Source organism: Pipra filicauda, unplaced genomic scaffold (genome assembly GCF_003945595.2).
Source record: "Pipra filicauda isolate LSUMZ 115617 unplaced genomic scaffold, ASM394559v2 scaffold186_size1760508_pilon, whole genome shotgun sequence".
NCBI lineage: Eukaryota > Metazoa > Chordata > Aves > Passeriformes > Pipridae > Pipra > Pipra filicauda.
This window is the reverse complement of record NW_024104294.1, coordinates 535,319-560,701: the sequence shown is the minus strand read 5'-3', so window position 1 is coordinate 560,701 and position 25,383 is coordinate 535,319. Positions and strand designations below refer to the sequence as shown.

At 41.0% G+C, this 25,383-nt stretch overlaps 1 protein-coding gene across 1 annotated transcript in view; it reads left to right on the top strand.

The window, feature by feature from the left end:
- The window catches only part of ARHGEF4 (Rho guanine nucleotide exchange factor 4), a 206,186-nt gene that overhangs the window by 14,565 nt on the left and 166,238 nt on the right, over positions 1 to 25,383 (top strand). Inside the window, exon 2 of the mRNA XM_039380134.1 lies at positions 230 to 310. The gene's annotated coding sequence lies outside the window, so the exon portion shown is untranslated. The remainder of the gene's footprint in view (positions 1 to 229; positions 311 to 25,383) is intronic.

Below are 25,383 nucleotides of genomic sequence, written 5' to 3'. Positions count from 1 at the left end.
ATCATGTCACACAGGTCACCTTAATTTTGGTGATTTTTAATATTTGAGAGCCTGATATTGCAACCAGAGTGATGTTCCTTTAGCTCTATTTTCTATGAATAGTTTTCACTTAACTCGAGAAAGCTTCTTTCCCCATGGGCAGGTGGACTGAAAGCAATAGTGCTGATACCTCCTTGCTCCCTAAAGGTCAAATTGATTTTTTTTCCTTCCTTCCTGTATCTCTGCCCAGGAGTGCCAAGGAAGTGCTGTAAGAAGGACTGCTGGAGAAACAGAAGAGAGTACTCCTGAGAAGACACGGTGCCACGTTGAGGTGACAGTTGCCTCTGTTTTAGTGGGGAACGTGCTTTCATTCATGGTATAGTCAGAAGGGCTCTTTGTCTCTGCGGGGATTGGAACTAATCATCTGTGCTGCTCTACCAGCTTAAAATTCTAGCTTCTTTAAATGGGAATATTTGAGCAACACAAGAAAATGTTCCAAAAAAAATCTATTTCAACGTGATCCATAGCAGGTGCCCACTTTAAAAGTTGCCATTTCAGCTTCTGAAATTTCAGAACATCCTTCAATGGAAAGCTAATTTTATGGCATAATCATTCCATCAAGCTCTGCAATACCAAATACACAATTATAAGTTCACTCACGTCTCTTATGTATACTGAATTATGATAGATTTTTAATTATATGACAGTACACTCAATATCATATACAGTGTAACAGAATTTAATGATTCATTTGAAGACAATGCAACCTAAAGTGTTCAGCCCTTCCTAGGATTGTCTCTCACATATGTACAGTAAGTACAGCTCAAAAACTCAAAGCAGCAGTGGATTATTTTTTTCATGATTATGAGCTATGGGGAACTAACTATTGTTTGAATCTGTCAAACTATGAGTTTGCAGAATTGAATCCTTTTTTTGTATTAAAAGGAGTTGATCCTGGATAAGACAGTGTGTCAGACCTTGCACCTGAGCCCTGTTTGATGCTAGTTTTACTAGTTAATTTAATTAATTTTCCTGGTATTATGTAGACTTGTTTTATGAAGGTTAATAATGCTCCCAGAGCCCTCACACCTCTCAATGTAATGTGTGCCTCCATTGTCATAGGATGTGAGTGCTCTGCATTCTTTGTGTTTGCTGTTCCATTATGGAAATTCAGGGAGGCACAATTATCCTCGGGGAAATGTTGAAGGGAGGTGCAACAGCTATGATAGGGCTTGTCTCTGCTCTGGCTTTTCACATAATTGCTCTACTTAAAAGCTTGGTCTAGTGTCTCCCATTTTGCTTCTTCTCTTTCTTATTTACTACATCTCCATTCTTCCCAAATCCATAAAGTACCTCAGTTTCCATATGTGTATCATTCCTGCTTTCTATAATCTGGCTTTTGTCTCTCTGCTGCCAAAAGTGTGGCATGTAAACTTTATAGCTTCCTAGCTCTAAAGGATACTTACAAGAACATCTTATGTATTTTATGGCAAAGAAAATAAATGTGGTGATGCAAGTGGGACCATAAAAACATCTGGCCAGGAAATCTCCTTTCTAGCAGGTTCCCTTCCTTCCCAAGCCTGCCATGGAGGAGTTCACACATCACTTGTTGCAAATGTTTTCTCTGTAGCTAAAACTGACTCATAAGGCAAACTGCTCTGTCTGGGGAGGAGGAGGTCAAAGGGCTGCATCTGTACTTGAGTGTGGTTCTGTGTGGGAGGCTTGGGGGGAGGCTTAAGTTGAGAAGAAGCCCAATTTAGAACACAACTAAAAATGAAAAATACACCTATTCACTGAATTCCAGGTAAGGTTAAGAGGAAAGGTTGCCAGCCAATGCTGTCAGTGGTCTGATTGCCTGCTTCTGGCCTTTTCTAGCAAGCAGAAATTTAAAGTGATTACTATGCAGTCTCTTCATTTGAATGGAATTTAAACAGCAATTTTCTCTGGTTGTTTAATACATGTGAAATATTCTACTAAACTCTGGAATTTCTTGCTGCAGATGCATAAATGTATCCCCTTCCCTGTGTTCTCCTCACAAGAACATCAGACAACACCCCACACCTTTGAAAAGACAGAATGGTAAAACTGGTTTCATATAGTTCCTGTCTGAGAGGACACCATTCTTCAAACATCCTGGATTTTAAATGTTTCTGCTGCTCCCTGGGAAAATAAGTAGTAAAACAAGCTTGTGTGTATGTGAAACCAGTTACAGAAGTGAGTTGCCAACGTATAAACAGTCTTAAAAGTGTGGGGTTTTTTTCACATAATGAAGCAATTTCTGTTTGCTTTTAACATGGGAGCTGATGACCCTTTCCTGTTGGAAAGGTACAGCAAGTGTTTGGGAAGGTGGGGGACTCAGTGTTTCAGTAACTGAACAGCTTCGGTTCACTTCCTTTACCTGCTCTGGAAGGTGCTGACTTATCAGCAGGTTCAGATCTTACTAACACCCTTGGGAATCCCTTGAGCTCAAAAGGAATATTTGCATTTCTGACATCTCGAGAGTGGAGTAGGACACTGCTTCTGATGACAGCTGCACATCATATGTAAAATCCTAAACATTTCATGAGTCCTGACCCCCATCTGGAAACAGGGGTCCTAAAAGTAAACAGTGAAATGACAGTTGAGATGATCAACCACTTAGTAAAGATTTAAAAGCCTGCCTTTAATGCTCCTGTTTCAAAACTTTGGTAGATGGTCAGAGTTTCTACATATCCTTTCCTCACAAAATTAAATTAGATATTAATTCAAACGCACCACAGACATTTATGGTTTACCAAAGTTAGGATTCATATGGAAACTTTGCTTTCATGGATGTTTATGACTCCCTAAGCAAGCAAATTCTCCTGAGATAATGCTAATTATCAGTGGAACCTATAGGAAAGTTCATGTTTCCTGAAACCATATCTGATATCCTCATATCCCTTCCATTGATTTGCAGGAAATGGAAGGCATGGGCTTCAGCAGCAGCTCAAAGATGAGATGTGCCATGTAGGCTTATGTCATATAGAAAAGGTTGGGCAGAAATTTTGGTTGTTCTTCAATCCTCATTTTCCTAGTTGTTGTTCAAGTGGATATTACGAACAAAACCTGGGATCCCTGGAAGTAGGAGCATAAATGCTATTACTAAAAATAAGGCTTTCATGGAGTTAAAATGGAAGCAAATCCATTTCATGTGTGATTTGAACTACTGGTAGCAGAATAAAAAGCTGTATAAAAAGCTGTGCTGTGGCTGCTGACATAAAAATGATCAGAGTTTAGAAATGTGCTCCTCTAATGTCGCCTTCATTAGAAAATAGGTGTATTGAGTTGCTTACTTGGAGACAGCATCTAAGTGGAGATACAGTTGCTTGAAGATTTCAAACAAAATAGCAGATTTAGGGCAAGGAAAGGGTTGTCCAGAGCTCAAATGGATGTGTTTACTTGAGGAAGGGGTCATATCATTAGGGATTGGAAGTTATTTAATTTAATGAGGCAGAGGACACAGATGTTTCTCTATGTGGACGTATGACCTTGACTCAGAAATCAGTTTCCCAGTTTGAAGTGGAAGTATCTAGAACTCATTTAATCTGGAAGGACTTAGGTCAAATATATGAAAGCCATTATATTCTGTTGCACAGTGGTTCAGTTGCACAATAGTTGGTAGAAGAGTTTTAAGTATTATTATTATTTTAATAGCACACATAATACTGAGAAGAAAAGAAGCAGCATGCTACTTTTCTGGTCTATGAATTGTCCTAGGAAGTCAAGTCAACATTTTTGTGGGAAAGATTGTTGGGGTGAGCTCTTCCTAAAAAACAGAATAGCTCAGATGAGAAAAAAAGTCATAAAGTACTGTCAACATTAATTTGCAATGAAAGAAAGATGGCAAACGGAGAACACAGCAAAAAGGAATTTGGCTTCTTTCCATGATACTCTATGGCTTCCACTGTCCTGGAGTTGTGCAACTGGTTTTCTGAGCGTGAAGCAGATGGGACACAACAGGCTTAATCTTGTTTTTGTCGATGTTGGTGACTCACCTGAGCTTTAATATGTGTGATTTGAAGCCCATGATTGAGCAGCAAGGACTGAGAGGACATGAGGAATGAGATACTCTGTAAGTCAGTGAATAGTCCAGCAAGGTTTGGTCCACAGCTGAGAGCCTGAGAAAACCACCTCTTCTAATTTGGTGCCTTATGCAAGCTCATGGGTGTTTTCTTGGAACCTTTTTCCTGTAGCATAATGTGTTGGAAAGAACTGGTTTTGTGGCGAGGCAAGGGAGCATCTGGCAGGCAATGAAGCTGGTAGCTAACCCTCAATGACTCAGAAGAAAGCTTCGTGTCCTGCCTTGATTTACTGCTAAATCATAGGCAATCAAGGTGGCTTTCAGTCCAATTACTAATGCCAGGCACACACAAACAACATAAAGCTTGGGATGCAGTGACATCTTCCCAGTTTGAAATATTTCTATTTCTTGCCTGAACTGCACTTTTTGGGGGCAGCATTTTCCCTTACCTCCATCTTCCCTGCTTTTACTGCTGATTGGAAAGAGATTTTTGCAGGTGACTTCTGCAAGGCAGGCCCAGTGCAGTGGACAGGAGCAGAAATAATGATCAAAGCAGGCTTAGTGCTCACAGATGGGTGTGTGCAAGCTTGGACTTGCAAGTACTTAGAATTGCCTTGGTGCATAGACAAAGGCAAGCCAAAATATGCTCATTGTCTTATACACACACTGTGAGAAATTTAGCCCATTTTTGTAAAAAAACCCCTATTCTTCATGAGATAACAGGGTTGTATTTCTTTTACTTAAGCCTTGAACTCTTTAAGGGATCTAAAACATTCAAGTGTTTGGCAAAAATAAAATGCAATGAATATTCTAGACTTGGCCTATTTTAGAACATAGATTTGCCAGATCTTTAGTTTTTTTTCCTAAGAAAAAAACACCCTGCTATTCAGGGTGTTTAGCCAGAGAGTCTCATCCCCTATTTTTTTACTGGCATTGGTGTGTGGGCTCTTTGGGCTGTGCAGACAAAAGCCTGGAGAACGTGAGTTCATTCAAGTGTGTAGTGCTCTGTGTCTCTGACTTTCTCCATTGCTGAGATCATCCAGATCCAGTTCTCCTCTCAAGAGATAATTGTTTTGCTTTTATCTCACTGTCAGTTTTGTCACAGGTTTTCCATTTTTTGTCATGGAAAGTTGCTATGAAAAGGTCTCAGAATGACAATGCAAATATTGTAGCTCTTTCAGGAAGCCAAAAAATGAAGGGTTTTGTTGGTTGAAAAATGAATTTGTTTCTTTGTTTGCTTGTTTTTATTGTTCCAAACCTCTTCCCTGAGTTTCTCCTGAGCTCTTCAAGTGCAAGGACTCTGTTCTTGGAAATGTTAAGACACCATTACTGTAGAACTGTTTACCTCAAAGAACAGACATGCTTATGGGCGTCCCTTTTCAATTCTCCCTTGCTGTTTGTTGGGACATCCTACCATTTGGGCTCTTCTGGGCAGGTTGTTCAGGGTGAACATAGATCATCTCTTACTTTGTCTTGCCATCAAAGAGTGAGCAAATAGTTGGAGTTCTATAGCACCCAGAAGCAATAATAAATGTTTCTGGCCCTCTAAGTGTAATAATTGCCTCCATTCAAGGTGTGAGGAAAGCTTTAGAAGCTTCCAAGTGTTGGGGGGGAGGTTAAAATTTTAAGTAGCCAGGTTTATAGTTTTATACATCCATCAGTGAACATTATTTTCTGGCAATTGCAGATGCCTTGGGCAAGATTTTATCCCTCTCTTAAAGTCAATGTGACAAGCCTGGATTTTTGGCCACTTGGTATGTCACTTGACCCTTGACATATGTGAAAAATTACTATCCAAAATACCTCAGATGCATGAATCTGAAAAGATCTTGGTGTGAATATACACGGGTAAGTACATGAGTTCTTATGATCACCCAAACTGTTTCTGTTCAGCCAAGCTTAACAATCTTTTACCAAACTGAAAATAATCTACTTAAAACTCCAGAATGCAAATGACTGGAAAGGCAGTGAATGCAGACTGCAGGTCAGGAATGTCATTTTGTCTATTGCTTTGTGTTTGGTATTCAACAAATGCAAATATCTGCAGGGCTTCAGCAGTCAGAGTTAATAACACAATGATGAGGCCTTATGATCTGAGTAAAATGGAAGTGACAGTACACGAAGACAAAACTAACAAAATTCTTACACTGCAAAAGCTGAGTCTATAGGTGTCAGATGTTCTGGGACCACTGCATGCTCAGTGTGCAGCTCAGAGGTTTAGGACTGTGTTTTGGCACTATGATGAACGTGCCGTTCTGAAATGTGAGCAGGAACAGATGTTTCCATTTTCAGGTGGCTCTGCTTGTCCCAGATCTATCCATAGACATGCAGAGATGCTTCCATTTAGCCCGCAGTTCATGGTGTACCTGGAAGCATTCCATGGTCAGCACACACCTCTCCATACTAATCCCTGGGACTAGCAGGAAGCAGGTCTTTGCTGAACTCACTGGGACTCTTTGATAAAGCCTTGCCTGACCTGCATAGGAGGGAGTGGCTACCCATGACTCCTGCCACCTCTGGAAAGCAGCACATGCTGTACCTTCTAAGATATGGAGAACTGTGAAGTATCACAAGACTCTGCAAGACTTCCTTTAGTTCTTAAAGCCCAAGACATTTGAACTGGGATTATGTGAAGAACTTTGATTTAATTTGGAAAACATTTCAGTTCCTTACTATTTTCCAATTCGGAGAAAGACCAAAAGCTAAAATTAGGAAGGCAAGTAGATCAAAACTTTAGTTGGCTTCTTATAGTATGGAGACCAGGCTAATGGTCTTTGCACCTGGGTCAAGCTGGCAACTCCGTGTGTCTCTATTCCTTCCTTCCATAGGGCTTCCATAACTATTACACAGCAACAGCTCTCAGCTTATTTTGGTTGGAGCCACATGCTCTGGCTGCTCTCAGCCATCCTGAAAACTAGAGCTGTGCAGAAGCAGATCAATACCTCCAAGCTGTGCCTTTTGAAGAGATTATTCAAAGGTTCTCTATGCATTGCAGCTACAGCAGAGATTGGCTATATCTGGTAGCTTTATCCACCTGGAATAAATCACAGCCATGAAAGTACAACTGCCTGATATTGTGCAGATTTTCCCAGGGGACTGATACAGGTTGTGCTGAAGTGCATGTAGTCTCATATTTGCTATTACTGCCGCATCAGTATAGCCTCAAAAATAGTGCAGCATGTAAAGCAGGCCAGGCTTATAAAAACTGAGGAGAGGCCTGAGGTATCTTTTTAACAGATCTGCTCAGATTTCTAGGATTCATCTAACATGAGTGTGTCCCAGAGAGGAAATAGAGGAAGATTGAAATTCCTACTGGGATGGAAGATTAGCAGCACTCATATGGTTATGATTAATCTCTTTCCATTCAACACATGCATTGCTTGTTAATTCTCCAAGTGCATATGTATTCCTGCAGTGCCCAACCATGTCACTCCAGTGACTGCACAAATGCTTTAGGGCACAGCAGGCAGAAAACCAGCATCTGAGATGCAACTCTAGTCCCAGTTATGTTCCCCATGACGAAATGCACTGCAAGGCTGTGTTAGTGATCAGGGGCTAAGGGGGATTTTTTAGGGATTAATTTAATAGGTACCAGCTTCAGAGTCAATACACACACAGTTAATCCTTGGAACACATACTAAATATATGATGGTGACTTGAAGCAGTTCAAAGGTAAAAAGCATGAGGTTTTGGAGCCTGAGCAAGAGATCCCAGCAGATGGTCTGGTGCAGTGTCAGTTCTGCAGCTGTAACTGCAGTTTTTTGGTGTAATCCATTAACAGATTTTTGTTTCACAAATTCATTAACTTGATCTTGAGTACAGAGCTGAGGAACTGGTGGATACTGAGGAGCAAGGTGGGCTGGTAGACTCTGAGCTTCACCCTCCCTGCTTGCTGCACACTGCAGTTCAAGCCTGCAGCAGCCTCTGTTGTTCCAGCCTATCTTCCTGCCTTCTTTGTCAGTCATTGGCACTGAACTGGGAGAATTGCAGTCCTGTCACATGAACTAATGAGGGCTGCTTGGAACTGTCCTGCTGCCTGACCAGTTCAGGATTCTAAAATACTCGAGTTAGTGTGGTCTGGGGGGCTTTTAACACGTGCCCACGGAGGTGTTGCAATTTGCCATTCATAGTATGACTCAAATACCAGGTCATGGCTTGCATAACAACTGGTTGTTGCTGGAAGGAATTGATCCTAGAACTATGCGTCTTTAACTCTTGCCCAGTGCCATGCCATGCTAGTAAAGAGATGCATATTTCTTGTTTTCATCTGATACTTTCTCAGCTGTATTGGACTGTTTGTGTCTGGGGAGTTTGCAGGAAAAGAGCTTTTGGTAGAGGCTGACAACACCTGGATTTTCCAGAGATGGGTAAGTGCCAATGACAACTAACAAGTTTGCAGCCAAGAGGTGGGGTGTGCCCAGTTCTTAGACATCCACCTAGTTCTGTAGAAGGGTGGAAACATGTAGCGCTCGGTTTCTCTGTCAATAGAACAAATTAGAGTTCTCTCCTGTAGGACAAACTGATTGCAAGGCAAGGTTTTAAAGATATTTGCGAAAAAATGACCTACACAAAAGAACTGAATCTACCACAAAGAAGAAAAAAACAGAAAACCCAGAAAATTATATAGATGATACAATACTGCAGGAAAAACACATGCAAGAGGGCAGCCACAGTGAATGGAATTTTAGTATAGGAACTGTATACTGTGATTTCCTGGAAGAAGGATTGCTACCAGACCAATGAAGCAGGAAGCAGGAAAGCAAGCTGGTCATCAGTCTGTATTAAAGGAATACAGAGGAATATTATCTCTGGCTATACAACACTTTGTGCTTACAGTTTCAAGGCTTGGTCTGCATTTATATTTTCCACTGTAAAGTGTAGCAATATATGACAGTAATGGCATATTTGTCTCAGGCTATACAATCTATTGTGCATTGTGTAGCTATTGTTTCTGTATGCATGATCTAATTACTTGTGCTACCAGTGAAAGCATACTAATGCTAACAACACCTTGCTTGAAAATATTGGTTAAGAAGAACAGCATTTATATGTTAATCAAGGGAATAATTGCACCAAGACTACAAGTACTTTGGGTTTTTTCTCAGTTTTGAAGTAGTTCTTGACTGAAGAACTGGCCCCATTTCAAATAACTAACCTTGTGATGTCACCCACTTGAGAAGAAAGCTCTAGACTTACTTGCTCCACACTGATCAGCTGTGGGATCTCATCAGAGAGGGAGACAGCAGCTTGTGGGAATTTCTCTGTTCCTGGAATTGTTGCCAAAGAGCTTTTCCTACAGACAAACCTCTCCATAAAGTACTCTGCCTCTGCCCCACTCATTAAACTTTCTGCATTAGAAATCTGAATGTTATGAGTCCTTGAAATAGTAACATTGTCCTAACCAGAATATGTCACCTCATGAAAGAGTGTCTTATTCCCTGTCTTATCAAATCTCCCTAAAGGCTTCCTTTGATCAGTTCCAGTACAGTGTGGCCTTAAAAGTGGGACAAGGACTCTGACCTGAAAGCAATCTTTTAGTAGCATGGATATTGGCTGTTTTAATTTTCATACCCACTGCTGGTTTATGGCTCTTTCTGTGCGAGCCCCAATGACATTTTAGCTTTAGCACTGGTGCTGGTGTCACTGCATCTCACCTTACTGCAGGGGCCAGCACTTCCTGAGCATCTGGGGGGTGCAAAGACATGAAAATGGATTTTATGTCCAGTGTAGGGTACATTTGGAGTGATGGTTTGGATTATCCTCTGCCTCACAGTAATACTTCCAACCAGGAGAGGAGGTTTTAATGGCAAACTTGAATCTGACATGATATAACTTTGAGACAGTCGTCATGAGTTCCTGAATAACTTTAAGAATAAAAATAATGGAACTCTACTTCATTATGCCCTGTCATTTGCATCATCTGCATGTGATAACAACCCTCTGCCATCCACCTGGCTTGGAGATTGTGGAGAATAGTAGGTGGAGAAGCCAGTCATGCTGCTTCTAACTAGCTGACTACCACCACGATTTCTCTCTAACCCCAGGAAAAAAATCACATAAGCCTACCTCTACACTGCCCTCAAGTTTCTATTTGTTTGACTTGTTCAGGGCATATTTGAGAGCAGAATTGCAGTTTGGGGCCTCATTACTCCCACTCTGGACTTTCTCTGGACCTAATCAGTTCTTTCTAGAAATTCTGTTTGAAGTTCATTTCACTGGCTTTATTAGGGACAAAGGCAACTATTGCCCAGGGATTTTTTTAACTCTTTTCTGAAGGGAGTTTTTCAACTAACATGAATAAGATATTTTCTAAACCCATAGTAAGAGCTCCCTGTTGAACTAAGCAACCAGGCATCTAACTCTGTGTTCCCTATGCCTCTAGTTTAAAAAAGAACCTTGGGGGTCTAACCAGCTCTGAATTAACCTTGCAAGGTTCATAGCAAGGCTTCTGGGTCTCACAGCCTAGGTTCAGTCCTGAATCGTATTGTCCAACTGGAGTAAAAATATGTTCATCTCTCTGTGGGTAGGGGACTGAGCACGTGGTGACAGAGGTGACTCCCTATGCATGCTTTGACAGAAATGAATGCTGGTGCCATTACTGAACAAATTCCAATCAGTGTTTTATCCATGACTTTTTGCTGCTAAGATTTTCTTTATTATTTTTCTTTAGAAACTTGTAATTAAAATCAGCTGTTAAACTGTCTTGTTATGTAAAACGTAGCCTGAGAAGTTGTAACTTAGTAGCTGATGTCCATAAGTAATGGGATTTTGTTGGGCAGTGGTGGCCAGTGTTGGTGTCCAGGGATTTCTGACTTAGCAGCACAAATGTTTACCCAGCTGAGAGCTGAGGCTGTGGTAAAGCACAGAGATGCCTATCTCAGCTCCAAAAAGTGCTGCTCCCCATTATAAGCCCAGAATCTCTTACCTTCTGTGAAGACAGAAAACTTAAATGCTTTGATTACAGGAAGGAAATTCGGAAGGATTTGAGCAGTACTTGAACCAACATGTTAGGCTGCATCGAGAGGTATATTTTTGTGAGAATGGTAATCAAATGAACTGCCCAAGGGCAAATAAGCAATTACAGTGGAGATGAAAGTGTCTGACATGATCAGAATACCTGTTTGGTCACTTAAGTCGTCATGTGCAGACACTTAGAGATGGCTGCCTGCAGCATGGCCCTTACTGCCCAGGTCAGGTTGACAGCTTAAGGTCTTCACTCTTGGAGCTTTTGGTTTCAAATCTCAGTGTTTCAAAATCTGCGTCTGGGGACATAAAATAATGCTCCACTGGGCCATAGTTGATGTCTTATTTAATAGAGTATGGTTATGTCTTTACTGACATGAAAACAATGACATCTCTAGGCTTTGTAGTCAGAGGGGAAGACAATACAGAGCAAAATTGTTGTTCCTTGGAGGAATCTACACAGGACATGGTGCTCTCAGAAGAGGCAAGAAGGCAGCCCCAGTCTCCATCCTCATTTTAAGCTCTGCACCATGCACATACGACTTTTCATGTTTGACCTTTACAGCCATAAATCTGGAATGACATCAACATATTTTCCAACATTTAGTTGGTTTGGAAGCCAACATGATACAATCTACATAATACTCGATTATGTCAAACTAGCCCAAGTGAATGGTACATGAAGTTGAAAGCATGGGAAGAACAGCCTTCCAGTGGTACAGTAACGGAGTTCCAGTGCCACTGGTCTGCCTTTAGAGAATCCTGGTCTCGGTGTTCTGCAAGGTTTTGGTACCTAACTTTAGACAGGTACTTTTGGTTCAGGCACCCCATGGTGCTGCTCAGCCAAAATCAGTGTCACTTTAAACAGTAACTTTTGACTGTGGTGGTAAAAGGCAAAAAGGATATTTTGTTCTAGGAGTCAGTGATAGTTTTCAGCTGCTGTTCTTTACAAAGCAGAAAAGGCATGTGGATTTAGATAGTATATCAGTAAGAAAAACGTCAACAGTGGCTGGCCTTGGGCACTTGAGGATTAACAGCTCTGTGCCTGTCCCAAAGAGAATAAATCCTTGTTGACCAAATGAAACCTCGGAATCATGCACTGAAAAAATGAATACCACAGTTTTGCAAGTAAAGTTTGTGTTAAGTGATAAACTCCTCGCTCTGAAAATGGACTTGATAGTAGTGAGTTCCTGGGAACTGATTGTTTGCTTCTAAGGGGAGGGGATAAAACTGTGAAAGGTTAGCTGTGAAAAAAAGTCTGTCAGCAGTAGGCTGATGTTGTAGAAAATGCAAAATTCTGGAAGTCAGAAAGCATTTTGAAAGAAGTCTGAAGTCAAGGACTTCAGTAGATGTAGGATTGAGGGGGAAGAAGATCTTTTAGATGTTTGCAGATGTCATAACAGATTAAATGAAGTTGCAGATTCTCTCTAATGCTGTTAGGTCTGCGTGTAGTCACAGTACGTGGTGGTGGGTTTGTTCCTCCCAAGGCTGATGTTCACTCCTTCATTCCTGACTTCTCCACCTTTCCCCGACTGGCGGAAGGAGACTGGGAATGGGAAGCTGTGCCCGGCACAGGGCAATCCCCTCCCCTGACAGAGACCCCCCTGTCCCCCTCCCCTCACAGAGCCCCCTTCCCCCGCTCTCACAGGGCAGTTTGTCTAGCCTGTATTTTTCAAGACTGTAGAAGGACTAGGGTAGCTCTGTAACAATTGCTAAGGTGCAGCCTCACACGGGCCTGATTGCTAGAAAGTTTACTGCAATTTTTCTGAAGTTTTGAACAGCAGAGTTTTCAGCAGAAGAAGTGTTGTCTTCAAGGAATTGCAGATAAGGGAATACTGTGCAATCTGCACATCCTGTGTGGTGAAGTGAACCAGCCCAAGAAATGCACCAGTCTGAGGGAAAGATCTCAGTTGATCTACAAAAGAGACGTCCTCATTTCCAACCCAGGAACAAGTAAAGCATGAAAGAATAGAGTGAGTGATGGGCAGTTGAGCTGTAACCTTAATTTCAGGAAAGATAAGCAACTGAAAAGGGAGTCAAGTCCTTGGGGCAACCCCCCCTGGCCAGTGGCAATGACCTGCTTTGGCACGTTGTTTGTAACAGAGACATTTCTGCAGAAATTAGAAATACTTGTAGATAAAAATCAGGCACTAAAATCTGGCTTTTCACATACATAGGTTGATTCTTATTAAAAATCTCTTAATTCATGTGTGAATAAAACTTTATTTTCCTTTTCATTTGTGAAAAATAAATGCAAAGGCACTGCAGAGCTGGACTTTTCTTAGTGGGCATTTCCTTCTGCTCAGAGTCTGAGCCAGGGCTCAGGCAAAGAATGCTTCAGCTGAACCTTGTGAGCACAGCCACAGGAGAGGCATGCAGGAAATAGAAGTCTGCCTGCCACTTGCTGAGTAAGCAGGGTTTAAAAGTGACAGTAATTTCAGAATAAATCATAAAAAGCAATCCTTCAAAATACTTGAAACTTAAAAATTAACAAATAAAAGCATTGAAAAATCACAAGCCAGACACATTTCCCTCCAAGGAGTTTTTTTGAAAACTAATATTAGATTTTTAATTATTTTGAGGCTTGTTTTGAATTTTTATGTGCAGTTTTCCCCCCAAGTTGTGGCTCAGAATTTCCTTAATGTTGCTGTATGTCTAGTATATTGACATATGTTTATATATTTGAACTAAGATTTAGGGGGAAACCACTCTTTTTATCTATAAAATCATAAGGGATGGCAGTATTGTCATTTGGCGGATGAAACCACAGACAATATTGCATTTGTGCCTTGTATTGCAATTTAGAAATGACTGGCCTGATTTCTAACAAGTGAGGTGTGCCCTTCCCTGTGACTGCATGTGCTTAACTCCTGCAGTTCCCACAATGACAGGGAAATTGTGGACATGGTCAAATATGGCTTCCTGCTCTAAAGAATGTGATTTGTGCGTGAACATCTGATTTACATGTACCTCCCAAACACCAATATTTCTGCTTGCTATGGACTAACCAGAAGGACAGCTGCTGGAAGCTGCAGAGGGGTTTGCAGTACGGCAAATCCAAAGCAAGTGGGGATGTGCTTCCTGGGGCTGATGACACAGAGATCCTGTAGGTTTAGTGTCCAGCTGGTGTTAGCCCCCCACGCTGGGGACTGTGTCCCTCCTCCCACCTTGCTGTGCCGTGGGCACTGCACAGCCATCTGCTTTTCTGCCCTGTGCCAGCAGTGTGGAGCATCAGAAGCTGCTTTGGAGCACCTCCCTAAAACATCTCTTCCTAGTGGAAAGATATTAATAGTGGGCAGTTTGAATAGTTCACATATAAAGCTAGCTAAAAAATAAGTGAAAGCTTGTAGTATCAGGCTGTGCTTGACAGTTGCTGTATTGCAGAATGATCTCCCCCTGAGAACTTGCTTGCACTCTGTAGTTGTCTTTAATTCCAAGTGCACTGTGTAACTCTCAGTCTTGGCCACTAAATGTTGATAGATTCTTTACTATGTGGCAGAAGTTGCATCTCTGTGTTGCTGAATGTTGCTGAAGCACAGGTAAACTTCAAGGGACTTTAATGTTAAGTGAGGAAAAAGAAGAAACTGAAATTACATTTACTCTTCTGCACTTCAAAAGACTTGTTCTGCAATTTTTCCTTCCCTTTAAAGATAGTAACCAGAAAGCTCCCAGTGTGGGAGCCTTTGCTTTTAAATGCTGCAGCAAGCGTAGCACTCACTGGTTGAACTTGCAGTTGGCAAAAGCAAAAGCTGGGGGGGATGTACGGGAACATGTGCTGCCCTTTGTAGTTCCAGTTCTTTTAGAAGCACTCACAAATAGCTTTAGTTTCTTTAGCAAATACAATGGCATCATTCTGGGCATGCCTAGTGGAAGTGTTCTGGGGCTAGTAAACTGTGAACAAACCTGTTTGCATTGCTGCACTGTACAGCAGCACAGATAAGCCCTAATTGTTATGCAACTCCTTAGCATAAGCTCCTGGCATGGCTCATATGCTTCCCTTGTACTAAGACCGTCCAAAATAGCAACAAGAAAGCATGTAACTAAAGACACAGCAGGAGTGTGGAATTCACCCAGGCCTTGGATGTGCTAAAGACTGAACAATTCTTCATTTTAAATCTTCCAAAATGCTAAGCATAATGTATTTCCTTCGGAGCTTCTTCAAGGTAAGCGATTTCAAACTTTTCCTGTTTGTTTGGTTTAGTTTTGTTTTGACAAGAGAGAAACTTAGATTTGAAGTCCTTTACAGGACTCAAAAGAAGTCAAAAAAAAAAAAGCTCAAGAAAGTAGCTTTCTTGAGAACTGATGTCCAGTAAGTGCCCTCACCAGGTTTACAACTTGCTTTGCTGTGTTAACATTTGATTTGTAGAAAGGGCTTATTTTCAGCTACAGTGAAAAGGAAACACTTGCTGTGGATTTATGTTGAGAGATCCTCATATGATGAAACCCATAAAATTTATGTGTAAGCTACATCCATCAACAGGGAGTTGTTAGCTGTGAAAGATGCATTTTATGAGGCAAAACCAAATTTTAACTCCTCATTTTATTATAACATTCCGAAGTGTTTGTTCTGTTTTAAACATGCCAAAATGATGAATTAAACACTACCATCACTGAAAACATTTTTGATATGAAATAAATTATAAAATATTGCCAGTAGGCATAAGTTTGTATTTCATCTGAACTGTATGGCTGTGAACCTCTCTCTGGGGACGGTTTCATTTTCTGTGAGTGTAACTCCAGTTTTATGAGAGAGGTCCTGCTGCTGCTGCTGCTGCCGGGCTGGAATAGCTGTGTGAGATCCGAGTGCCAGCTGTGGCTGTCACCCCTCTCAGAGCTGTGGCACAGCCGTGCTGCAGCTGGAGTGTGGGCTGCAGATTTCCTTGGAAGTGTGTGTTGTGAAATGTGGAGATGATTTGGGGAAGTGTGGGTCAAAGGAAATGAAAGTTTAATCAGATTAAAGAATATTGGATTATTCCGTGATCTAAAATGTTAGAATTTGAAGCTCGACAGAGAATTAAGCTAACTTAGAAGAAAAATACTTAAGGAATAGAATAACTGTAATCAGCTGAATTCCAGCTTCCCATTGTGTTGTCACTTACTCATTTTCATGCCAAACTGCTTCTTGATAAAGTGTCTGCAGGACTGCAGCTCCAGTGTAAAGCCAGCAGTAAATCTCAACACTCTCTGTGGAGACCAACTGCTATTTGAAATGAATATGAGAAAAAGTTTAATTTTGGTCCTAGAACATGTAGTTACAATTAGCACCTGCAACTGCTCTATGGTTCATAGGAAACTGGTAGCACTTCTAAGGAGCTGGGCCTCATTTTTGGCAGCCTTCCTTAGGAACATTTTATAGAGCTGGTCTTAAAAATTGCCTACATTTAGGTTGAAAATACCTACTGAGTTTTTTCTTAATTACCTTTTTCCTCTAAACACTGCATTCTTTGGGAGATAAAAGAGAGGAACAGGAAAAATACAAAGGGAAGGTTTTCTCCGTTACTGGGATATGGCTATTGACTCATCATACTTGCATACTTGCTGTTTTATCACATGACAAGCCTTGATTTTAAAAAATTTTAGCATAAAACATGCTGCTAAAGTGTATTTAAATATCTTGCTTTAACATGGGAGAGTATATACTTCTCAGTACTTACAAGAGTATATTTTTGCATAAAGATCAGTCATCTACAATAGCGTTGAGACAACAGTGTTTGGGAAAAACAGGACTGAGTAAAACTGGTAACTGTCAACTGTGTTGTGGTCATTACTGGTTTCATTCTGAATAATTGTAATGGAAAAACTTTGTGTCATCTTTCTTGGTTTCAGTTTGAGAATGGCAAAGGCCAGTTCATGTCTATGAGCTTCATTCTGCATTCATTGACTTAAATTTAACAGTCAGCTGAGTCGGTCAAACTGTGTCTGAAATGGAGGAAAAATTAAGACTGTTTTAATAACAGTTTCTTCATTGTTTTCTGTTGAGTTTTCTTGAAATAGAAAGCTCTTAATTGAAAGCTGGCCAAAACACAGTATATCTAGAGCTGTGTTTTACAGGTCCTGTGCACCATGCTGCACTCTGATACTCTTGTGATTTGGGTCGGGCTAGAATGAACCAAATAGCTTGAAATGCAGTCTGAGGTCTTAGCCATGTTTCTCAATTGGATTTTAGCTACTAAAATCCCCATATCCATGCCTGGGAACTTTAAAAGTATCACCCTCACCTGACTGGAAAGAAAAAGTAGCCTGGGCCAAACAGCTGATAAACCTGCCCTCAGCTTTGGGATAAATGCTGCTATGGGAGAGATACTGTGGTGCCTCTTGCCCTTCTCTAGAAGTTGCATCAGCACCTCTACTGATGGGAGGAGCAGGAGGAAGTGGGAATAGCATAAACCTGTAAATAAAATAAATAAATAGAATAAACCCTCTGGAGCTGGAGGCAGGACTGTGGGGCAGAGTTGGTAGGGAAGCTCTTGGGCCTCTCCACCTGCCCTTGTCTGTGTCTGGCTCAAGGCTTTTCTAGGGCAGGTCTGAGTTTTCGGTGCACAGCTGTGCAGTGGTATCATGGTGCCTTTCAAATTGCATGTACATCTGATATTAGGAAGATGTGTCAGCAGAGATAGCCTGTTATGTCTTGGACAATAAAGATTTTTGTCTCCCATAATAATAGATTTAAAAGCTTAGTATTTTTATCTTTGGTTCTGCCAAGAGAAATGGAAACTGATACTGAGGTTGTTATGGGTGTCTGACTGCATGAGTCTGAGCTGCTGTTCTTTCTCACTGATATAAGTAATTCTCTAATTCAAATATTCTACATGACTGTTCACTTGGTGTGAAAATATTTGGTTTTCACCAAAAATGTGCAGAAATCAAAGTGTATCTCCTTATTAAATGAAAAGCATGTAAATGGCTCAGATGAGCCATAATTAGTTTTTGAGAAGTGGGACAGCAAAGTTTATCAAAGTATCGTTTTGTTTTCTGTAATTTCAAAGCCAGAAAATGCTGATTAATACTGCTGTCTTTTATAATGATGGCCACAATAGGAATCATGCTTGTGGCATGGAGCATTTCAAAACAGGCAGCCTGTTGCAGTCATTTTCAATTCCCATCTAATGCCACTGGTACAGCAGTAAACAAGGCACGATGCAGATTTGCCACTAATACCTTTAATGCCTCTAAAATAGTACACCTATTGTTCTCTCTGAACCAAAGCTCCAGGCCACTAATACCAGCTCAACAGTTCCTGGCCACTTTAAAAGGCCAGTGTGTGCCTGAGCAGGGGTGGCTGTGGCGCCGGTTGCAGACAGAGATTTTAGGAGCCCTGCTGCTGTTGTCGTAGGAAGCTGTATTGCACAGCTCTGGAACATCCCAAATTCGTATCAGACTCAGTGGTCAAAGTGTTGTACATTTCTCTCTCTCCTTGGCCACAAGTTTAATTTAATTCTCAGGAATCTGTGTCACCTGCCTGGTTGGATTTGCAGCCCATCCGGCTTCGACTTTGGATCTGAAATGAACTTTGCTGGTTTTCTCTTTGATCAATGTGCCAAACTTGCATTTACACAGTCAAACTGAAGAGTTTGTTCACAATATATGTGTTTGATAGATTTCTGTTCTAAGAAATCAAACGCCACATTTGTAGTAGTTTTAGGTCTTGCATGTGTTTCACTTGATATTCACCTGTCCTGAAAGCCTAGGTTCCCATCTAAACTTTGTGATTTAGTTCCTTTTTTATGACCATAAGTCCTTTTGCAGGGCTAATCTTTATTAGTCTCAGTTTTGGCATCTCTAAGATACCTGTGAAATGAGCACTTAAATAATGTCTGGTTATTCTGCTCTCAGAGTCAGCTCCTTTTTCCCTTCTAGTGAAAGAGCAGAGATTTCTAACAAAGTTCTGATCTCAGGTGGACCTGTGCCAGACATTTAACAGGGGCAGAGACCCTGCTGAGTGGACATTCCCTTGGAAAGTCAGAAAGTTTCTCATTGAAAATGTACCTTGTTATCTGCAGAAGCCTTGGTTCTGTTGTGTGCAGTTGTAACATTGCTGCTGCGTGGGGCCATGCCTTCACTGTAACATATTTGGCTTAATAATGACTATGGATATTGCAGGCTCTGCCTAAAACCTGGGAAGGGCTGTAACATGGGGCTGTTCCAAACATGTGGGTATCATTTGTTTGCCATCTAATCTATACGGTGTGGTGCAGGAATGTGATCTTTAAGAGTGCTCAGCTGTCGGGCAGGCAGATGCCACAGGGGTTCCCAACGGTGCCCTGATCTTTGGCACCCTGTGAGCGTGTGGAGGTTCCAATCTCCTGGCTGGTGAGGTCGTACTGTCCTGTGGGATTTCTGTGCACTGATGCTGCAGCTTTCTAAATAGCTACAAAAACTATAAAGAACAAACAGAACATTTCAGTGCAGGGTGGGAACTGCTTTCCTGCAAAACTGGCTGAAGAAGACTGCCAGTGTTGAGCTAATGAACTTCTTGTAGCGTAAATTAAACAGAGCCAGTACAGAGCTGGAATCCCAGAACATCAGCTTAGATCTTACAGTAACGCCTATAGCAACTCATACTACCTGAGTAACAACTGTTCAAGTAATACCAGAATACACACCTCTTCATTAAAAACTTAAAAAGGGTTGCTAATGTCTCATTTAATATGCAAAACAACAAATTTGTATGATTGCATATATGGTTATAGGAACCCCTGGGTTATATAAACATGTAGAATGGGTATTAAAGTCAATGCACTGAATATTTGTTCTTGCAAAAATGCCTTTAAAAAGACAGCTATCTTAGGAACATAAATTCACATATAAAACGCCTCTGGGAAGGTCTTGCTTTCAGGGGGACTGAAGCAGCTGTAGATGAATACTTTTCAGCTGAGGTAACCATGAACTCTCCATTTTGTCCAAAGAAAGTAGAATGCTTTGAGTGAAGTGTGTTTTCCACTGAGACAGGCAATAGGATGGCCAGTTAAATTTTCTAATAATAGCTTTGATACTAAGGAAATATGAAAATTCATATATTTTATTCCTGCAATGGCTTCCATCCAAAAAAACATTGTTTCCTGATACTGAATTAAGCTGCAGAGTGTATGGCAAATCATCAGGACTAGGAATTTCTTATCCCAGACAGTTATCTTCTACATTCTTAAACCAAAAATGCTGCATAGTGCATGGCAATGGGCAGTCTTCATGCAGGAAAAAAATGCTGTAATACGGGGAAGAACAGGATACCAGATGAGGGTACAGGAGATACTCACTTCTGTATAAAAAGCAAAGAAATTGGTGAGATTAAACTAAGACCTAGTTCACATATCAGAAGATTAAAGAATTAGCCTGGAAAGACTGTTAACTGAAAAATGGAATGAGTTTTGGATCAATTGTAGCTGCTGTGTCAGTGAAGATTTGCTAGTAAGGAAACGAGGTGTCAGACCAACTTCCACTGTTTTAAGGAATGCCTTTTGCCTGGAAGAGACTCAAGGAGGTATAAAGGGAAAGGTTGTATTGCTTAGTATGCAAAGTATCTGAATAATGAAAAGACAGAGTCTCTGAAGCATTAATGCATCTCTGACAGTAATGGAAACTGGAATTAATGGCAGCCAAGTAGTTCCTGATTAACCTTCCTGAACGTATGTAAATTAAAAGGGGTGATGCACACACACACACTCCTCATCTGAAATACTGCTGCAGAAGATAGATTGTCTTCGTCTTCAATACAGGGGTGCTATTATCAGTCTGGGAGGGTCTGTATCCAAATCATTAACATTTGCAATTAATACTTATTTCAGTGTATATTAATGCCTGTCACTTGGAAAGTAGGACAGACAGATCCATGATTTACATTGCAGAGAATGGCCACTAAAATGTAAGTGTAACAATGAGTACTATTATAATGTATCCATTGACAGGAATTAACATATCCATTTGCTCAGACCTTTAATTGGGAGGAGGTACTAAAGGAGATAACATTGGAGGGAATAACTTTGACTTCTTGGCCGCTGGGATTAGTTACAAATTTCACCTCAGTATGTGACAACGTGCATTGTTTGTAGGCTCTAGATGTTCCAAGAAAAGAAGTGTCCTATGTTTTAGGAAAGAATTATAGAATATCCCGAGCTGTGAGGAACCCACAAGGATCATCAACTCCAAAAAAAAAAAACAAACAGCCAGAAAACTTGGCCTGTTAAGAGAGTACATGTGCAGAGTGACATCCAAGAGTGAAGAATGGGTTTCTCATAGGTAAAAGTGCAGAGAAACTCCTGAAAGTCTTGGTCAGCTTTTGTGCAATCAAAGTTTACGTTATGTTGAGGTCAAGATTTTCTGTAAAGGGGCCATTGGTACCTTGTCAACAGTTTCCCAAACCACCAGAATTGTGAAATTGTTGGCTGTGCTCCAAAGAATTCAAGCTGCTTGGTAGGCACAGCTTTCTTTTGCCTTCAGAGATGGAGTCCTGCACAGCCAGAAGAGGTCTTGCTGCTGAGAAACTTTCAGTAACATTACTGAGGTCATACAGATGAGTATATCATTACTTCGATAAGGAGAGTTTCAATTAACATGATTGCAATCTAGTAGCACTTAGTGTTACTTAAGAAGAGGATTTCACCCTCTACACAACCTATACATGAAGAATGAAAATCTGTATGATTAAACCACAGCACAAAGTTAAACATTACCAGAACCTATACATAGCCTTAGGTTCAACTTTTGACCCCACAAGAATTATTGCCTGAATAAAAATCCCAGGAGAAGGGATCCAAGACAGGAATTTGCATCAGATTAATTGTCAATGACAATGTTTTTGTGGTTTTATGCAAAATTCAAGAAGATTAAAATAATGAACAGTGCCTTGCAACATGCAAACACTCCTTGACAAGGCCAGCCTTCTTCTTCCAGGCACCTCAGCTGACTGGGGCTGGAGCCTGGGCAGGCATTTTAAACAATGAGCTGAAATGCTTTGCAGCTGAAGCAGCATCTTTCAGGTTACACACATAAAAATAAAGTGAAATACTGATACACTCTTTAGAGGAAAGTCTTGCCAAGATTGAAGGTGGAAATTCAGGCAACCCTTGCTCCAGCAATGGATGATGACGACGACTTCTGATTATAACACTTCTCTGTGTCAAACCCCTCTGCTGAGCCAATTTTCTACACTGACACTAAATACGTGGGGGCTAATGAGCAATCTGTTACTCTGGGAAATCTCCCATGGTAGGCTTGCCTCAGACACGCACTTGGCAAGTTCAGGACAGTGTTTAAATCTGACTGAAATGTGACCTGGTCATATATGTGACCTTTTTGAAAAACAAACCAAGTGTTTTTCCTCTTCACTGGGGTCTCACAAGCATCTTTGCTTCTCTGGTACTAAAAGATTCTCCTTTTAAAACAGTTTTGTGGTCATGGAGGGCCTCAGACAAGCCTTGATTGCAGAGCCTGGCTCTCTCTACTGGTTGAGATTTAGCATTTTCAATAGACAACTTTCTGATAAAACTTAGAGTATGTCCTTTATGGTTTTCAGTACAACTTCAACAAGTCTGTTGATAGCAGGTGAGCATCAAGCCCTTTGTATTCTCTATGCTTGTTAAAGAGATCAAGTATAATAATTTAAGAAGCGAATAACCAATTGTATGAAGAAACCCAAGTTTTAAGAAACGTATTTTGAAATGCAACAGCAACAACAAAAACAACTTGATGCATTATTGGATGAGCATTCAAAAATTAGCAAATTGAGATTGGATTAAAAATAGGAATTTCTGCAGTTTTTGGAAGGGAAGAAAGTCTTTCAGTTCACAGTGTGTCCCTGTAGTGGAGGTAAGCTGCTGCAGTTTACATAAGGATTGAATTCTTGTCTGCTTTTCAAATTCTAGCTTATTTTTATTCCACTTTTTACTTTGACATTTAAATGGCAAATATATGCCATTAAATGGTATTTGGGATGTCCTTTATATATTTTCATGGGAATTAAGTTCCATTAGTTCAAAGTCTTAGAGACGTCTGTTATAGGGATTGTATAAAATGATGGAAAGGCAATTTGTGATTGGGATAGTTTAAATCAAGTGTAAGGGAAATAAAACCTTTTGAAATTCAACCTTTATGCTGTCTAATAAAAGTGAACCCTCTGTCTCTGACTGACACTCTCCCTTCTGTAGATTTATCTCAGGTTTTTCTTCTAGGTCGGTTGCTGTGGGTAGTTGCGTGTAACACAGACTAGCGTTAACACTAGTTATTGTGCAGGTAACTTTCAAGCAGTGACAAGAACTGAAATCACCAGCACACTGAAATAATCATGACCAAATTCTAAGACAGGTGTCTTTCATCCTGGTCTTTTATCAGGCACAAAGTTATTCTGGAATCCTCATGTTCGCTGCAGGGTTTCAGCTGGTACCAAATCACTATTAATTATAACACTTTTTTAGCACACAGAGTTTTCCTGTGGTGTGTGCTGGTAGGTGATGGCAGTTCCTGGGAGTGTGAATTCATTCAACTCCACACACAGCCATGTAAACCCTCCCTATCAGCACTAAGACATTTTTGTTTATTCTAGATCTCAGTTAAACAAGTGCCATAACGCCCTGGCAGTAGAATCTTAATAGACATCCCATGGTAGAAAGATTCTTTCTAGCTTCAGGAGACTGTTTTGAAACAGATGGCTTTAAATATTTGTCAGCAATTACAATGAAGGTGATTATGTTTTTGAAGGGAGTGTCTGTTCAGAAGGTGCAGATCCTGCAGTAACACCTCAGCTAAGTGCTGACAGTGAGGGAGCACAGGACAGCTCTGGGACTGATGGCACAGCAAAGCTGCTCCAGTGTCTGGGTGAACAAGAGAAATGAGCTCCCAAGGAGGCACTGCTGCCATGCCTGTGTTGCCATCCTGCTGCCAGCTTCTCCTTTGGTACCTGTCTGCAACTGTTGCAACAAAAATTGGTCCGAGTTTTGAAATGAGCATGTCCTGAACCAGCTATAGGGGTGTTTCTTTATTTTATTTTGGTTTGGAATAGCTAGCTGATTTGGGTGAGGAGAGATATAAATGCTACCTTATTTTGATTTTATCCATCTTCAGGAGAATCAAACCATTTAATTACTCTTCATTTATTTATAAAATGAAATAGTTTTCTGGTCCAGAATAGAACATTTAATAATGCTACAGGTAATGTCATGTGCTTCCTGAATGAAAACAGAAACAACCTGTAAAATTCCCTTTATAAATTCATAGCAAAGCTCTGGCCTGCTATAACAATATACTTATAATAATGTATGTATATATGTAATAGGTGTAACGTACATGTAACAGTGCTGTAGTCCACCTTTGCAACAAAAAGAAGGAGAACAAATCATATCTGCAAGTGGGATAGCCAGAGATGGGGCACTGCAGTCTCAGACCAGAGGGCTGTCAGTGCAGAGCTGTGCAGTTTTGGCCGTACTGAACTCAACAGGTTGGGTTTTATTTCTACATTTACTCCCAGTATATCAGAGCTGATCTCACCGTGCCGGAGCAATCAACCAGAAGCCTGAAAATGTTTGTGCCTCTCCCTCTTCTCCTTCCTTCGCTTGCCCCCTAAACGCAACAGAAAATAGACAAAGCCGTACGATGCTCTGCTGGCTCAGCTGTTTTTTGCCCTGCTGTCAGAGCTCAGCACTGCCCGGTGCATTGTGCCGGCTCGGCAGGTTCTGCCGGGCCCGCTGGGGTCTGTGCTGCACTCGGCTTTGTTCAGCTCCGCTCTGCTGCTGAGGTGGTGTCTCACTGCTGGGCACAGCAGCCTGCCGAGGCTTTTCCCTCGTGGCTGGGAGGTGTAAACTGCCCTGACGGTGTGCTCTACACAGGTCTGAAAAGAAGAGAAGTCAAAGTCAGCTTGAATTACGTGCTCCCAGAAGTCTTACTTTCTGTGAAGAAATAATTTAAGGCTCTTGCTCAGGTCCTTGGCCTTCTACCCTACACCTGGCCTCTCCCTGCTAATGCATCACCCCGCAGGCGGTAAGAGCATGGGCCTCCACGCTGTGTTTGCAGTGCTGTTTTCTTCGTGCTGTTGCTGGTTTGATATTTTCAGTTGTTCAGCGTTCGGGCACCATTAGCTAATACCACAAGTCTTTGCCAGAAAGCCTGAAACAACTGGAATCATTGTTATTTGCAGTATCTTAAACTTTTCCTAATGAATTTCCTTTTTTTGTTTGGTTGGGTTTGAACCCCTGGGGCATTTGTTGCTCAGCAAGACTTCTGAAATAGGCCAACTTTTGCCTTTCTTACTGTTTGTTTATCCAAATCATGATGAAAGCATTTACTAATAGCAATTTGTATGTGATCTTGGTGTACCATTCATAGCCTTCCCAAGGCCGAGTTTCCATGACAACTAATTAATAAAGATTAGCTTTTCTTATGGAGCGTAAGACTCAAGTACATCTTGTTTTGTG